Here is an 18047-nt window from a genome sequence, read left to right as displayed (position 1 = left end):
TTGGTGTTCCCCTAACACAGAGGCTTATTTTTCATTCACATAAAGGTTAGGCCATTGGTCCTCATACATAGACAATAAAGCCTGTGAGTACTTAGGATGGAGGGAATTAAGACCCGTTACTTCATAACTGGCGACGCCACACATTTAACTTTTGAACGCTTTTTTTTTAAATAATGCTTTGCATTTCTGTAGCACCTTGCAGCCAAGATGCTGAAGTATCTTTGCCAAGTTCTACCTGAGCCTACAAATGCTTCTGTGAGAATTATAACTCTGAGGTGTTATATAGGTGGGTAAGCGGAGGCACAGAGCTGATAAATAAGTGAGTCAGAGAGAGTCCATGTGACCTCCTGTCTCCCAGTCTCCTGTTCCAGCCACTAGAATACATTTCCACACTTAATCTTTGCATCTGCAATGATATAATGACACTCTTGAATTTTCTCGAGTTAATGTTATGTGTTGTAGACAGCCCCTGTAACTAAATTACCAACATCATCAAGTAACAGTCTATAGGTCCAACAATTCAGCAGCTTTGAAAGGTCCCTGAAGGAACATTTACACAATACACAGAGACTCCTCACACGCATAATGTGTTTACTGAGCAGCAAGCAGTATACCAGCGGTTCTCAACCAGGGGTCCATGGCCCATGGGGGGGCTGCGAGCAGGTTTCAGGGGGTCTGCCAAAATAAGCCAGAGAGCAAGGCCAGCATTAGACTCACTGGGGCCCCGGGCTGAAGCCAAAGCCTGAGCCCCACCGCCTTGGGCTGGAGCTGAAGCCTGAGCAACTTAGCTTTGTGGAGCTCCCGCTTCCATGGCATGGGGCCCCAGGCAAGTGCCCTGTCTGCTACCTCGCAATGCTAGCCCTGGATTTTAATCTACTGGATATGCAGAAAAAGTGGTGTTGTGGCACAAGCTCGCCGTGAAGTTTTTAATAGCATGTTGGGGGTGGGGGGCGCTCCAGAAAGGAAAAGGTTGCGAACCCCTATACTATAGTGTCTAGCCATTCCTAAGGCGAAAGGCCACACTCTCAGCTGTGCCCAGATTAGCCCTTTGTGCGCCTACTGTACCAATTCTGACGCTAGTTCTGTGCCAGCCCAGCCCCCAGTGTAGATTTAGAGCAGCCTCAGGTTGTTTAAAATAACCAGCTGCCAGCAGTTTCACATGGGTCATTTTGGCAGCCAGGAATTGCCAGGGTGTCGAGTGGGTAAAGCCAAACCCTCGCTGTGCCAGGGCAAGAGAGGGGCAGTTGCACAGGAACTGCTACAGTGTTTGTGCCACCAGAGAATTCCCTTGTGCACGAGGAGCACTGCACCAGCCACCTATGCTGCCTCTATGGCAGTTTTGCACCAAGAGGCCTAAGAATTTTGTTAGGATATAGATATTCAGGCCTGTCTGCAAAAGCCTGTACTTTAAGAATTTAGGGGTATTCTTATCACTTGGCTAGTTCTAGAGGTATAAAAGAAAGAATCAAAATCACTGTCTGCTGGTGTAAGGGCCTTCTCTTACTGTGACTGTTTGAGGCCCTGTTCTTAGGCTAAGGCCTTTGACTAAGCAGCAGAGGCAGCCATAAGCCAGGAAGCGAACAGTCACATCCTCACATTCCAAACTAGTCACATTGAAAGAAGGTGCTATTGGGCTGTTAGGAATACAATCCTGTCCTGATAGTGCCTATCACCTCCAGAGAAAGGGAAGTGCCTAGAAAATGTAAAAGGAAACTTAGTTTGATAGCATCCTGTCTGGCAAGAACTCACTTATCAATAGCTGGGATGTGAAATCCTCATTTCTGTATTGTTTTGTCATTATAGTTCCCACTTTGCTATTGTTTGTCTGTATAATCTCTGTCTGGTTCTGTGATTGCTTCTGTCTGCTGTATAATTAATTTTGCTGGGTGTAATCTAATTAAGGTGGTGGGATATAATTGGTTAGCTAATCATGTTACAATATGTTAGGATTGGTTAGTTAAATTTCAGTAGAATGATTGGTTAAGGTATAGCTAAGAATATTACTATATAAATTAGGGGCAAACAGGAAGTAAGTTGGGATTCGAAAATAAGGAAAAAGGAACTTGTATTTAAGCTTGCTGGAAGTTCACCCCAATAAACATCGAATTGTTTGCACCTTCGGACTTCGGGTATTGTTGATCTCTGTTCATGCGAGACGGACCAGGGAAGTGGGAGAGTGAAGGAATAAGCTCTCTAACAAATTTCTCCATTCCCCCGCCCCCCCCCAGTCTAAAGGATAAATGGCAACAATATATGGACCAGATCTTTCATTCCTTGCGCCCCCAACGTTCCCATTAGCCCATACAGAAGTTCTACATGGACAACTGCTCTGATCTAGAGTCAGTTAAACCAATGGGAGTGTAGTTTTCTATTGACTTCAGTGAGTTCCAGATCAACCCTTAAACTGGCAGAGCTGTTCTACAGCACCAAGTCTCAGAGTATTACCACAAGTTTAAAAAATATTTGTTTAAAAAACAACACATACACACCTTGAACGCACAACCGAGTTTCCACGTTAACTTCTCTGTCTCCTTCCTTCCTTGCCTGATACAGGGTTTGACCGCTATACACCCAGGGACAAGCCAAGCTCTGAGGATCTCACACAGCTCCCTTGGCTCCTCATGGGTTTGTTTTCTGTAGCACCTTCCATCTGAAAACAAAGTGCTTTCCCGACAGTCACGTAGCAGCACTACATCCCTGGTGGAAGAGAAGTGTTTTCCACCAATGTAAAATAAGGTTCTGAAGCAGAGTGCACTTGCCCTAGGCTGCACAGGAAGCCTGTGTCAGAGTGAAGACTAGACTCGAGATTTTCAGATACTCACTCCAGTGCTCTAACTGCAAGACATCCTTCCTCTCCAGTTCTGTAGGGCCAAAAACTGGAATGTAGAGAACACAAAAAACAAAATAAAGTCTCTGCTTCAATATTGGCTTAAACATTTCCAAATATCAAAAAGAACAGCACCCATCAAGACACACAAAAGACCCACAGAGAAAAAGAGTGTGCAGGTATGTATAAGGACTCCTTATATTCTCTTTTAAATTACTGTGCCCAAATTAGTTTAAAAAAAAAAAACACAACCCACATACTTTATCTGATAGCTGCATGCAAGATATATCTTCAGATTTATTAGATTATTCCCTTTATGGACCTCTCACAGGGTCCACTCGCCACAAATAGCACCTCCTGCTGGTAGCTCGGGGGTTTAGCTCTTGCCAGGCACTGCCCTCCTCTGGCAGTGTCTCTGCCTGTCATCTCTTTCATCCTGTGGTCCTTCTCACTCCTGGAGCTACAGATTCCTGTTCCTGGCTTGGCCTTCCAGCCAGGTCACTAAGATACTCCCCTTCCAGGAAAATCAAGGTCCTTCCAGACCAGTTGGCATCTTCAAGACCCTGCATCACTTCTCAGAGGCTGGTAGGGGAACCCAGGACTGCCCTCTACACTGGGTTCCACTCCAGGAACCCTATAACAAGCAGCCAGGGTCTGTATAGTCCTATCCCTTGCTGCTGTTTCCCTGGGCTTCTTCCTACTTACCTGCCTTTCAACACCCTCCTCCCAAAGAGTGGCCATGGACTACTTCCTTGCAGCCCCTGTTAGTACACATAGCTCCTGGGCTTTTCACAGGCCCTGTTGCTGCCCAGCTGAGCCCATTTCCAATTAGTGGCTTGCTCCCTGTCTCCTTCCTCAGGTGCAGCCTGGGCAGTTAATTGGCTTACCTAGCCACTTTAACCCCACCAAGCCTTGTGTGGCGGTGGGTAGAGTGTCACAGGTGCATTTAATGCTGTAAGTATGAAACATATACAGTTACAATCCTCTCTGCTTAGACAGGGAAGAATAAACTGTTACCAGGATTAAAAATGGAAGGAAAAGAGAATGCCTCTTCCAAATTTAAAAAGAACAGGAGTACTTGTGGCATCTTAGAGACTAACAAATTTATTAGAGCATAAGCTTTCGTGGGCTACCGCCCACTTCATCAGAGGCATAGAATGAAACATACAGTAAGAAGATAGATAGATAGATATATACACACACATAGAGAGAAGTTTGAAGTTGCCATACAAACTGTAAGAGGCTAATTAATTAAGATGAGCTATTATCAGCAGGATAATAAAACTGTTCCAAATTTACTCCTTCTCACAAGCAATAGATTGGCAGGTCAGCGTAGGCTCAATCCTGCAAGGTGTTGAGCTCTCTGGCCCCCATCCAGCAAAACACTTAAAAACATTCTTACCTTTAATCATGTGAGTAGTCTTAATGATTTTAATACAGCTATTCACATGCTTAAAGATAAGCATGTGCTCATTGCACTCCACATCATCTGCAACTAGCACAGCTTGAATGGTGGCCATTGTTACAAACGTGATAACTGCATGTGTTCAGAGAAGAAATGAAAAGACACTAATTGAAGTACATATTTAAACGTCTCTCTTTCTGGTTTATTATTGACATAATTCCTTATCCCTTAGCTGGAGCAAGAGGGGGAAATGTGAAACTTTAAGCTGCCTCAAATAAACCTGTTGTTTCTGTCATACCTAAATTTCTTCTGCAGTTTCCACGATATGCTATGCATCCGATGAAGTGAGCTGTAGCTCACGAAAGCTCATGCTCAAATAAACTGGTTAGTCTCTAAGGTGCCACAAGTACTCCTTTTCTTTTTTCTTTTTACGAATACAGACTAACACGGCTGTTACTCTGAAACCTGTCATAAAAGCTACAGTTATGCAAATACAGAGTTACTCTAAAATATAAAAGACATCGGATCGTAGATATTTTAATCTCTTTTTTAACTAGATGATCAGTTTTAATTATACTTTATTATATGCATTTTGATATTTTCTTGTGATATCAACAATTTACTGTACTAAAAGGGATGTTTGGCACTCAAATGGTGGACACTGGCTCTGCGTCTATCATTTCTTCAGTGTTCATTTCATTTGTCCTCCATGTCCTTTTATGATTTACATTTCCTAGTCTCCTCATATCAGTCACTCTGGTTTTCCTCACCTCCTCATTACTAATTCATCCAGCTTTTGAATCAACATTCAGATCAGCAGATTGGCTCCTATGCCTACACTTACAATCAGCTCAACACCAAGACAACAGAGTGCGATCATCACCTTTAAATCCACATATTAGCGTAACTTAAGGAATTTTTAGAAGGTGACTTGGGTTTATTAGGAAGAATATTGCATTATGTTACATTCTATGCTTCTGTATTTCACTCTGTATTTTAGCTGAACAGACACATACTTATCTTATGAAGGGATTGGTTTTTAAGTGCCAAAAATAGATTTTTTTTTTTTTTAGTTTACAGGCTTTTTCCAACTCCATTATTCTCCCTGCCACACAAAATAAAGTTTTTCTATGTCGTTGTTGCTGTTATGGAGAAATGCATTTTCTGTCTTGCCTTAAAAAGAAAGATACAGCAAAGCACGGACGGCACAAGAAGCAATTTAAATCGGGTGATAGAAAATATAGCCCTTGCAGACAATGCACAGTAATAACTAATAGTATAAGAACACTTTGACATTAGAAGAAAAGTGCCTAGTAAACCATCTTTAAACAAATAAATACGTTTTCTTTTGCCATTTTCTTTGGTAGCAAAGAAATAGGGGGAAGAAAGTAGAAAAACGTATGACTGCACATCACTCAATAGCTACAGAACTGTTTTAAATAAGATATGTTATTTCTGCTTTTGGACAGGCAACATACAGAGGTCAAGCACTATTACAAGTCACTTTACTCAAGGTACTTTTATGCACTCTACTGTTATTTTCACAGTCATTATCTGTGTCTGGAATAGCAAAGACAAGAGTATGTCATAGTACCGTGACTGTCTTGTTCTGTGTGTTTCGCTCTATGTAAGTTATATTTGCAACAATAGTTCACCAAGTATGTATCGACTAAAAAAAAGTGTAATATTGATGTTTAAGGCATGGGGTTCCAGCGTGACAAACCACACTTTAAAATGCCATCCAAAGGGATGCTCTGTATCTTATCTGAATCCAGGAGCTTATCGACTAATTTACATAGCTTCTGAAGTAACGTGATGAATTTTGAACTTTAATAAATGCTAGTTTGTGACTTCATCTTAATGAGTCTCATTTTAAATGTCTCACAAACATTGGGAGTTCCCATTATTCAAGTTATTCAGTAACTTATGGGACGATAGTTATGGCCTCAGTCCAAACTATAGTAGACAGGCATCCATATCATCCAAATCACCAACTGATGCTTTCAGCAGTAGAATAGAATTCAAAAAGAACAATCTGAGGGTTTTTTGCTTGTGGAATGTCCACAATTGGATCCCAATGTTTAGAAATTCATGCATTATTCAAAATTCTGCTACATTTTGGTTACTCTTTTGACACTCAAAAATTGAGCTGTGATGCTTCATGATGATTAGCTGCATAAATCACATAGTATTTGTCAAGGTTCCTCCCCCACTCTGAACTCTAGGGTACAGATGTGGGGACCTGCATGAAAACCTCCTAAGCTTACTTTTACCAGCTTAGGTTAAAACTTCCCCAAGATACAAATTAATTTTACCCTTTGCCCTTGGAATTTCCACTGCCACCACCAAACTTTAACTGGGTTTACTGGGAAACGTAGTTTGGACACGTCTTTCCCCCAAAAATCCTCCCAACCCTTGCACCCCACTTCCTGGGGAAGGTTTGGTAAAAATCCTCACCAATTTGCATAGGTGACCACACACCCACATCTTAGAACAATGAAAAAGCATTCAGTTTTCTTACAAGAAGACTTTTAATAGAAGTAAAGGAATCACCTCTGTAAAATCAGGATAGTAGATACCTTACGGGGTAATTAGATTCAAAACATAGAGAATCCCTCTGGCAAAACCTTAAGTTACAAAAAAGACACACAGACAGGAATAGTCATTCTATTCAGCACAGCTCTTTTCTCAGCCATTTAAAGAAATCATAATCTAACACATACCTAGCTAGATTACTTACTAAAAGTTCTAAGACTCCATTCCTGTTCTGTCCCCGGCAAAAACAGCATACAGACAGACACAGACCCTTTGTTTTTTCTCCCTCCTCCCAGCTTTTGAAAGTATCTTGTCTCCTCATTGGTCATTTTGGTCAGGTGCCAGCGAGGTTACCTTTAGCTTCTTAAGCCTTTACAGGTGAGAGGATTTTTCCTCTGGCCAGGAGGGATTTTAAAGGGGTTTACCCTTCCCTTTATATTTATGACAGTATTCTTACTCTTCTCCACTGATTTCTGGTGCAAATTATCATAGAAAAAGAACTTCAAAGATTGCTTTTCATCAATATTATTGCCAGGAAAACATCATTGCGTCAACATTCACAGGAAATGAACAGAGAAGGGGTGTGGACAGAACTGAAATGAATTAATGGTTCAGTGCAGACAAGCATCCATAAAGGACTGCACTGTTGGAGTCAACGAGAGTTATTCCACTGAATTGAATGGCATCTGGATCAGGCCAAAAGTGTTTTCCACCAGTCACCCAAATCTACTCAACTGATGAGCTAATTCATTGTGATTGAAGATGTCTGAAGAGTTTACATTTGTGCTGCCAATACTGTATCTATTCTCTGGCCAGCCTGGACAACGTTAGATGCAAGTATGTCTGTGGACCAGCAAGCAGGATTCATATAGAGCCCTTGCAAATGTAAACTCTCAAACTATTTGATACTCCATATCTACCACTGGACTATTACTAGTTTCATGATCTCCATGTCTCCAGTTCATGAATACATTAAATAATGACAAGTGGTTCAACTTTGAAATATAATGTAAAATAATTATTATACTCTTTTGGGTGAAACCCTGAACGAAGTTACTGTTTCTTTAAAATTCCCATGTCACTTCTCATAGAAAGTTTCCTCAGACTTGTCCAATATAGAGTATGCTAGTTGACTGCCACCCTCTACCCCACAGGGGATTACATTTCAATGGTGCTGAATGTATGGAGCTGCAAAGTAACCCAGGGTTCTAGATCAATGTAATCTATTATTTCCATTTCATTTTCCTTTGATCTATAGTTAACTTTAAAGTGCCACAATATGCCTGTAGCTCGTGTCTAATTACCCCAGTGTTGCAGCAAAAGATTACTCATGTTACAATCTGAATTCACACCAACTATTTTGCTTCCAATTATTCTCAATTATTTGCCACATCAGAAAGCGAGAATGAGGTATTTTAAAAGAATTAATTAAAATATAATTAACAGAAAGCAGCTCCGATACCACCACGTTTATTTCAGTGAGCAGGGTGCGAATAGCAGGGAACAAGTAACGACACAAGAGGAGAAGGAGAGTTTATATAATATGTTATTCAGAGATAACAGCATCCAATAGGTTTATAGATTGAAAAATTTGCAAAGAGGCACACTGGCAGAATTTGTTCTCAGTGATTCTGGTTAGAAATCATAGCCAGCCAGTGACCAAATAAGTGGGGGAATGGCTTGGTTTAGAAGTGCAGCCTAGTGACAGTCCATTTAATATCACGAGTACAATTGTCTTCTCAACAGTGAATCTAAATCTTTTGTAGGAATTATGCCATGGCTGAGGTCCTGTACATGAAAATGGTCCAGAGCCTTATGAGGCTAAGGAACCGCTTCCCCTATCTTCCCCAGCTCTAGTCTCTAGTGCTAGAGACAGGGTTAAGGTTATAGTTGATTTCTGTTACAGTTGCACCTAGAAGCCCTGTTACTGCAGCCCCATGTGACACATACTGTACAAGCACATACCCAGATGCAAGACTGTAATATGGTAGGAGGGGAAACAGAGGCACCGAGAGGTGAAATGACTTGCTCAAGGTCACACAATCAATAGTTTTCAGAGTAACAGCCGTGTTAGTCTGTATTCGCAAAAAGAAAAGGAGTACTTGTGGCACCTTAGAGACTAACCAATTTATTTGAGCATAAGCTTTCGTGAGCTACAGCTCACTTCATCAGATGCAAACTGTGGAAAGTGTAGAAGATCTTTTTATATACACACAAAGCATGAAAAGTACCTCCTCCCACCCCACTCTCCTGCTGGTAATAGCTTATCTAAAGTGATCACTCTCCTTACAATGTGTATGATAATCAAGTTGGGCCATTTCCAGCACAAATCCAGGTTTTCTCACCCCCCCGCCCCCGAAGCCCAAAACAGCCCTAAGGTAGCCTGAGTCCCAGTCTACTACCCAGTCTACTATTCTGATCTGTAATTGTTATTTTCCTTACACCTTAAGAGAGACAGAGTGGTCTAATGGAGATAACAATTACAGATCAGAATCATTGGCTTTAATGACCAAACAGGTAATTATTATTTTTTCAGAATTATTTTAGCAAACAATGTTTTCTAAAGCGGTTAGCAATTTGGGGTGCTCAGCTTGAGATTCCATGAAGAGTCTTGAACTTCAGAAAGTTCTGGGCACTTGCCCTTTTGAAAAAAACAAACTCACTCCAGATCCTTTTAAGGTACTGGGCACCCATGGGCGGTGGGTGAACGAGCCTTTGGGGGAGGCTAGCCCCCAGCCCCAACGTACCAGGTGGGCAGTGCAGCTGGAGTGCCCCCAACCCCAGCTCCAGAGTGCTGGATGAGCAGTGCAACGAGGTCCCAGCCCCTGCGCCCACAGCCCCGGGCCTTGCAAGCACCCGTCTCAGCCTGCCTGCTCCAGCCTCTCAGCCACAGAACAGCGGGAAGGGAACTGGAAGAAGGCAGGAAGGGGTCTGATAGCGGAGTGTGGGCAGGGCCACACAAGGCTGTTTGGGGAGGCACAGCCTCCCCTGGCCTATGATACCCACCGCCCATGTGGGCACCCAAAAATCACTAGTCACTTTTGAAAATCTTGCCCCAAATCTCTTTGTCTCAGTAAAAGGCTGAGCAGCAAATTCCATAAATTAGTTCTACATGGTGTAAACAATATTTCATTTTATCAGTTTTAAGTATGCTGCCTTTTAATTTCATTTCAGTGTCGCCTGCTCCTCATATTGCAAGAGAGCAAACAGGAAGACTCACCTCTCTACCACTCATTTTTATACATGTTCTACCATGTCATGTTTTATTAGTCTCCTCTCCAACCTATATAATCCCAATTTCTCTTCATACTGAAATAGTTCCATGTTTCTAATCAGATTAGTTGATCTCCATTGGACCTTTTCTATTTCTGCTTTATGCCTTTTGAGATGGAGGGGAGTTGAACACTGTAATGCAGGTGAGGGTGCAGCATCAGTTTCTATATTACAGATATTGTCTTAATACAGCACATTGATGTAACCTAGCATTTCAATTGCTTTTTGGACTGCTGGTGTACATTGAGAAGTGGTTTTCACTGAGCTGTTCACAGTGATGACCATGTCTTTTCCCCAGAGTTGTTACAGCTAATTTCAAGCCCATCAATAAGTATGATTAGTTCAAATTGTTCTTTCAGTGTGAATTACTTTCACTTGTCTACATTGGATTTAATCTGCCATTGTGTTACTAAATTGCCTAGTTTGGTTTGGCCCTTGAACATTCCACACAGTCGTCTCTTTATTAATCCACCCTGAGTAATTTTGCCTCACCTGCAAATTGCAGAACCTTGCTGTTGACATACTTTTCCAGATCATTACCACAACTCGTAGTACAAATCTTTCGGGCACCCAGCTATTAATTTAGTTCCTATGCTGATAATAGTCCATATTTATTTCTCTTAAACAGTTCCTAATCCATGCTGGAACTTTGTGACTATTTAGTTCTCAAGTGGCTTTGTCCAAATAGCTATATCTGCTACTTCTTCATCACCCACTAGTTTCCTGGCTCCAAACAGTCAATTCTAAAGGCGTGAAAAGCATCATTTCCTTTTACAGAGGCTGTGGTGAGTATCAGGTTTATCTGGATGTTTCATAAAACGTATTTGAACAAATGTAGACGGTACTGTAGCAAAGCTCGCTGGTCTGTAATGCCTAGGCGCACTCAAACTAGTTTATACTCTCCCCCTCCATCTGTTTACTAATCCCTCTACTGTCTATAGCCTTGTACTTAGATTGTAAATTCTTTGGGGGCAGGGACCGTCTTTGTTATGTGGTTTCACGGTACCTAGCACAATAGGGCTGGGGCCTATCGCAGTACAAATACAAGCAACCAGTTTTTTAAAAGAGTAGTGGTGACTTTTCAGTATGGAAAATATTTCAGCCATTTTAAAAAAAAGTATTACTTGCCAAGTGCAGATAGAAGTTTCTGCCTTCCAGTCTTCTGCTCAGACACATCTTCGCACACCCCCAATAGAAACCATTCTTCCTCTGTCCAGTAACAAGTTTTCTCTCCAATGCTAACATTAGACTGATCCAAATAAATGTAATTCTCAGACAAGATGTACTGTCTATCTAAGAAATCATTCTGGAAGCATTTAGCTGGTGCAGTTAGTATCCTTATACTTAAGATAGTGCCAGTCTTGCTCACACGTTTGCCCCATCACCACCCCAAAGCAAGTTCTCTCCCTCTCCTAAAAGGTAGTGCACTCAAAAGTTAGATTTCCATTTTGCAGGAACATGCATCTTCAGTGGTTGACAAAGCAAGCTGTTCTTCTGCTGAAGCTGAACTCCAGTACATGGTGCTTTCATAATGTTATAACATGGACAGTTATTTGCATTGGTTGTGCCTGCTACATTTTGTTATAGCTATTTGCTCAGAGAGAGCTACTTGGATGACTATTGATGGCTTTAATAGTATTAGGGTTTGCTTCTGGCCATGAAGTTAATCTTAAATTCACGCAAGTGCAGTTACTCTGAAACTTGTCTTCCTGCCTCTCTCAACAGAAGTTTTGCTCTGAGTGCTTCCTGTCAGAATCCTTTATGAGAAGGGTTTCTGGGTTTGTGGGGTAGTCTGCTACTATTTAGTCACAGGCAGATAGGGAAATAAGTTAAGCAGTGAGAGTTCTGAAATCTACTGTTCAATCTACACACTGGATCACGGTAAGATGAATCACTGCTTCTTGTCTCTCCTAGTGCCTGCAGAGCTTTCAAGTTTTTATATATTGTGCCTTGGGCTATTGTGGAAAAAAAATACCATGCAAGTGGATATGAAATAAAGTCTAGTAAGGTTAGATAATCCTAGGAGAGTGGGAAGTGGATGAGGGTCTAGTAAGTAGACTAGTTAGCATAACTTAGGGTTCTAGATGTTGTCCCTGCCTGGAGAGAAAATACACTTGTAATGCAGTGTGAGAACTAAAGGGTTTAATTTAAAAAGGGAGCCAATGGGGTTCTTGGGTAAACCTGTTGTTTCACTCAGATTCTCAATAGTTCTGACCAGAGGTTGCCTATTGAAAAGGAAATGATTCAGTCTTTTTATAAAATTAGAAAGCAAAAAAAATAGAACTAAGCTAAGGATTAATACAATTATCAAATTAATAAACCAATGAATTAACAGAGGTATTGGATTAATATCAAATCATCTGATTAGTGAAATCACTGAATGCAAGTAATGAATTCTTACAAATCCTAAACTGAAATCCAAGGAGGTGGCTGTCTATTAGGTTATATCCCAACTAAAGATCTTTAACCCATGGTTACTTAATCAGCTAAGCCTGATTATATAATGTAATGCTCAGACCAAATTATTGATTAGGTCTAATTTACAATCTCAGAGACAATCAAAGCCTCCCTCTTCGGTTTTATCTGTGAAATAGCATCTAGTATTGTTTTCCCCAACCCCAACAAAAGTCTCAATAAAGACTTTGGTAAAGCTAATAAGACAGGGTTTAACAGTATTGCTCAATAATTTGCCTATAAACAGTTTTACAAAGTCTAAGTATTCTAACACAAAAACTCTTACAAATATCTTTGAAGAGATGACACTTAGGGTAAGTTAAACTTAGGAATTTCTGTCACTTTCCTTTGGAGTTTTACAGGTGCTCACACACTTTTGCACCCCCATATTTGAAAACAGTGAAAGTTGAAGACATCTCCCAGCTTCTTAAACAAAAGTATAGAAAAGTACAAAAAAATAAAAATTCAAACTCTTTAGCTTTTGTGGTCTTCAAACTCACAGACTCACCTTGTTGGAGCTTTAGCTGCTGTCAAAGACTCAGATGAGGTAGTAGCCAGTACAGAGCTTTTACACGTGTGGTCTTTCAGACGCTGAGACTGTAGTGGTAGTTGTCGCCGCCTCTCTCCATAGGTGGCCAGCCTTGGAAAGCAGGAGGCGGCAACTTCAGATGTCATTGCTGGTCTGAAAAAATGTTAGGCCTTCTGTCTTGACCCTCATTCTTATAAGCATGGTTCTCCTATGCTCTACCTTACCCCACCTCCCTTTGATGTCTTGGAGTGAATCAGGTGCAAAGTAAGCCCGGAGCTCCAAGCATGTGATTTAATCAAATTGAAGTGATATAATCTTTAAATTAACAAGAATCTGGAAAAGTTCACACAAAAAGTGGCATTTTCCTAAAGATATGAGTCAGTGCATCTCAGACGTTTTGCAGCACACCAAAAAGAATTAACCTGAGACCAGTTTTGAAGAAATTTCTCTACTCGCCCCTCTAGGTTAGACAACCACAGGATGATGTAGGATATCAGCATCTAGCGGTAAACCTCAGTAAGTCCATAAAAATAAGTAATTGTCTTATAAACTTTCACTCAAACTTATCATGCATCCTTAAGTATTTCTTAAAATAAATGTAAATATTTGTGAGAAACTACCACATCATTCTTCCATATTCAAAAGAATTAGGAAACTGGCAATTACAGGCTAACTAGGCAAGAGTTTGTGAAGCCTTCACTGGGTAAAGTTCACAGCTTCTAACTCATCTAAGAGGAACAGCTGTTTAATATGACTTCAATAAAATTAAGGAAGATTTATACCAACTCTAAAAAAAGAAAAGGAGTACTTGTGGCACCTTAGAGACTAACAAATTAGTGCCACAAGCACTCCTTTTCTTTTTGTGAATACAGACTAACACGGCTGCTACTCTGAATCTTATACCAACTCTGTTTCTCATACACATTAATTCTCTCACAAAACAATATGTTAAAGCAGATTGTACATTTTTGATTTGATATTATGACTCACAGTTGACATGGCACTTTCATTCTCAGCCCCTATTTTCAGTTCTAGCAACTTCTAACTTTATCTTCTGGGCTGAAATTTCTCATGCTTGTTCTCAGTATAGAAATAAATGTTTCTTGAAGAAAAAAATCTAAAGAAAATCCATTTTGAGTTACTCAAGGGTAAAAGATCTTTCAGACATTAAAAGATTTATTTATTAATGGTCAAGTGCCAATAGTGGCTCAAAACCTGGGCTGCATTTGGGCAGTTTTGTTAGAAAGAAAGAAAGAAAGAAAGAAAGAAAGAAAGAAAGAAAGAAAGAAAGAAAGAAAGAAAGAAAGAAAGAAAGAAAGAAAGAAAGAAAGAAAGAAAGAAAGAAAGAAAGAAAGAAAGAAAGAAAGAAAGAAAGAAAGACTATTGCTGCTTTGTGTTAAAAGTTGCTGGGTTCTGGATAACATGATTATTTTCTTTTGACACAGTTTAAACACAGTTGATACTTTTTCTGCTAACGATCCACTGATGCTTTATAAGCTGAATTAATGATGCTATTCACTTGTTATACCAATAAATTAAAAACCAGCAGGATCTTATTAAAGGGAAAAAGGCAAAATACCACATTTATTGTGAATACAGAAAGAATCATAGTAAGCAGTTAGTTATAGCTATAACATTCCATTCAATCTCATATTTCTTCACACATTCATTCATATACACACACACACACACACACAGGTTCTGCAAGGTTGTTATCATAGTTACCAGCCTTAGAGTTGCTCATGCCAAGCCACTGGCCAGGTGGCCTGGACATGAGGAGGGAGCAGGGCCTTGTCAGATGCTCATCTGATGCTCCTGGAAGTTGGTTTGCAGAATCAGACCCCAAAGTTCTCACTTTTTTAGAGTCTATTTTTATAGGAATTTCTTCCTATGCCAGTCTATGGGAATTGCTTCATCATGCTGTTGCTGAATCAATCAGCAGATAGCACATTCCTGACGGCTCCGTGCTGCTAGATGTTATCTTGTTCTTTGGTTCTCCCATTCTTGAGGCTGTTGGGTGGATTCCAGTCTGCCCTCCGGGGTCCTCTGGTTATTTCCACTTGACGCCTTCTTCAGCCGATGGACACTGGATTCTTAGGCTGGCACCTCCCTGATCATTCAGTTCTTATCCACACCAAGCATCCATCCACATCCATCCTCTATCTCTATTTTAATCACAGTTGTTAATACAACAAAAGGGCGGGGAGTCTCTGGGTGCTGTGTCTGTTGTTAGAGTATTGCTTTGAGTCTCTCTCTGTGAATTGCTTTGAGAACAGACTCTGTCTTAGAATGTACTAACGCAATTAGCAGCTTGCAAGTTTCACATACAGAGGGAGAGAAACAGTACCAAAAACCAAGAGACCTCTTAATTAGTAATACCCTGGAATTTAAACTATGGGGAATCAAACTCATTTGTGATTTTAATACAGAACTTCTTTAATATGATCCAACACACTTTTAGGCCATGTCTACACTACACAGTTTTGCCAACATAAGGCAGCTTGCGTTGACTTAACTATGGAGGTGTACACGTTGCAATGCTCCTCCCACTGCTTTAACTCACCTGCTACGCCAACATAATAAAACCACCTTAACGAGAGGCATAGAGCTTAAGGCAACGTAGTTAGAGCAATGCAATGTCAGTGTAAACACTGCATTTCTTATCTCGCCCTAAGTGGCCTCCAGGAGGTATCCCACAATGCCCACCAACTGTGACCACTCTGGTCACAGTTTTGAACTCCACTGCCCTGCAGCCAAGTACACAGGTACACGCCCCTCCTCTGTTAAAGCCCAGGGAAGTTTTGAAATTGCTCTTCCTATTTGCTTGGTGTGGAGAGCTCACATAGTTACTGCCCAGCTAAGCAGGTCGGCTCCACACAGCAAATGCACTCCTGCCTGGAGTACATGGGAGGTGGTGATCTCCTGGTTCTGTGGGGAGAGGAGGCTGTGCAGTCACAGCTCTCCAGCTGCAGGAATGTACTCAGGGCATGGAGGAAGAGGGCTCCGATAGGGACACCCAGCAGTGCCATGAAAAAATCAAAATTGCTGCAGCAGGCATAGCAGAAGGCAAGGGAGGCAAACAGTCGCCTCTGGTGCAGAGCTGCAGACATGCCACTTCTACAAGGAGGGGGCCGGGGTTAGGGTGGTGCTGGTGCATAGCCCCCTCATTGAGTTCCTCTTATAGCCTTGTGTTCATAATGCACAGAACAATAATGAAGAGCAGTGAAGGATCCGTGCTTTCTGGCACAGCTGGCTGGCTTGCAGGTTACCAGAGCAGTTGAAAAGCTGCTGGAAACCTCATAGGATGCCCATGGAATGATGGGATTGAGAAACCTGGATCATGTGACACTGAACCTGCCCCCATGAAGCATTTCAAACCCTTCACAAAACACCCTGCAGCCAGTTGCACAGCAGGATAACTACCCATGATGCACTACTCTCTGTGTCGATGCAAGAACTGCTACTGTGGCTGCACTCCGCCAACACAAGGAGCATAGTATGGACATGTAACAGCAGCTTCATTACAGCAGTGGCTGTACATCAACATAACTTACGTCGACTGAACTTTGTCGTGTAGACATAGCTTTAGACTGCATATATCCCTTCCTCATCTTGTATGTTTGTAAGCATCAAGACACCTGTTTGATGTCATAGACGATTATTTTTCTGTGTAACCACGTGCACTTCAAAGCATTTATTAAAGCTATTGTAAATTGATCCAGATAGAATTTGGCACTGCAATTTTAACCAGGAGCCTTTCTTCAGAAATATGCTATAAAAGAAGAGTCTTTGTTTTAGACCATCCCCTGGCAGAGCTGCATAGATGAAAGTCACTGCCAACTTACATATTTTTATCGTCAGGTAAAGAGGTGGCTGAGGAGCATACAAAGTGCTAAGAGGCTTGTGCAGATTATTAAGTGCCAAAGCAAGGTTGAAATGTTTGATAAAGAGAAGCCATTCATCAAGGTCATACCCCAAAAGGAATGAAGGGTGGGTATGACACTTCTTGGACTGTGAGTCACCTTGTTTCCACCTACCTCCAGAGTGAGGGAGTCTAGCTTGTAGTAGCTAAGTGTTAGCTTCCCAACACAACCAGCCTGTCAGCCACTCAAGCACTCTCCTCTGGATTACATCAGTCCTGTCTTTGCCTTGCAGGATGACGGCAGATGCACACACCCCCTCCTACAAGTCCTCTCAAAATATCCCCCTGTGGCATCCAGCCCCTGGTCACTGGATACCCACAGAAACCCCAGATCCTCTGTTCCCAAAGGAACAACATACACAGTTTACCAGTTTTACCTTAGATCACTGCTCCTGCATGCATCCGATGAAGTGAGCTGTAGCTCACGAAAGCTTATGCTCTAATAAATTTGTTAGTCTCTAAGGTGCCACAAGTCCTCCTTTTCTTTTTACGGATACAGACTAACACGGCTGCTACTCTGAAAAATATATCACACAGAGCACTTGAGTTGAATTTAAGAAGCGGAAATCTGAGAAAGAACAGAAACTCAAATAAAAACCAAATGTTAGAAATGGAAACAAATGGTTGCATGTAAAACACGATCATATCACAGGACAACCTCTCCCCAGTAGAGAGCAAAGGATTCACTCTGTAATGTTTGTGAAGCACAGCAGCCTTTGGATGGAAAGCACTAGAGAAATGGAAAATACTATTTCAATACCATGAGAGTTGTCATGTGACAATATGAGAAAAGTTTGAACAAAACCAAACAGCACAAAAACAGATGTTGATGAGATAATTCAGAGGCCAAATGAATACGGAGTCCCCGTGAGGCCTGGATGTTTTGCTTTCACTGCAGCACGGTGGCTATTCTATTGATTGCCAGCAGTTTTCTTGTGGAAGCCTGGCTCTTGCTGGAGGACTAATCATCAGCAATACTCTTCTTTGTAGAGATTTGTTTTTCTCCTCTGCTTTGAGACGATGGCAGATCTGTTGGAGTGGTCCTTAGTCTTGAATCGTGCTGGGTTTGATATCTTAGTAAAGATTTTAGCTGCTGGGGCTG

At 41.3% G+C, this 18047-nt stretch overlaps 1 long non-coding RNA gene across 1 annotated transcript in view; it reads right to left on the bottom strand.

The window, feature by feature from the left end:
• The window catches only part of LOC141995561 (uncharacterized), a 111293-nt gene extending 108790 nt beyond the window's left edge, over nucleotides 1–2503 (bottom strand). Inside the window, exon 1 of the long non-coding RNA XR_012641354.1 lies at nucleotides 2490–2503. This is a non-coding gene — a long non-coding RNA (uncharacterized LOC141995561). The remainder of the gene's footprint in view (nucleotides 1–2489) is intronic.
• Nucleotides 2504–18047: the final 15544 nt, after the last annotated feature.

This window comes from Natator depressus, chromosome 11 (genome assembly GCF_965152275.1).
Source record: "Natator depressus isolate rNatDep1 chromosome 11, rNatDep2.hap1, whole genome shotgun sequence".
Classification (NCBI taxonomy): domain Eukaryota; kingdom Metazoa; phylum Chordata; order Testudines; family Cheloniidae; genus Natator; species Natator depressus.
The sequence above is the reverse complement of the archived record's forward strand: the minus strand, read 5'-3'. Positions and strand labels throughout refer to the sequence as shown.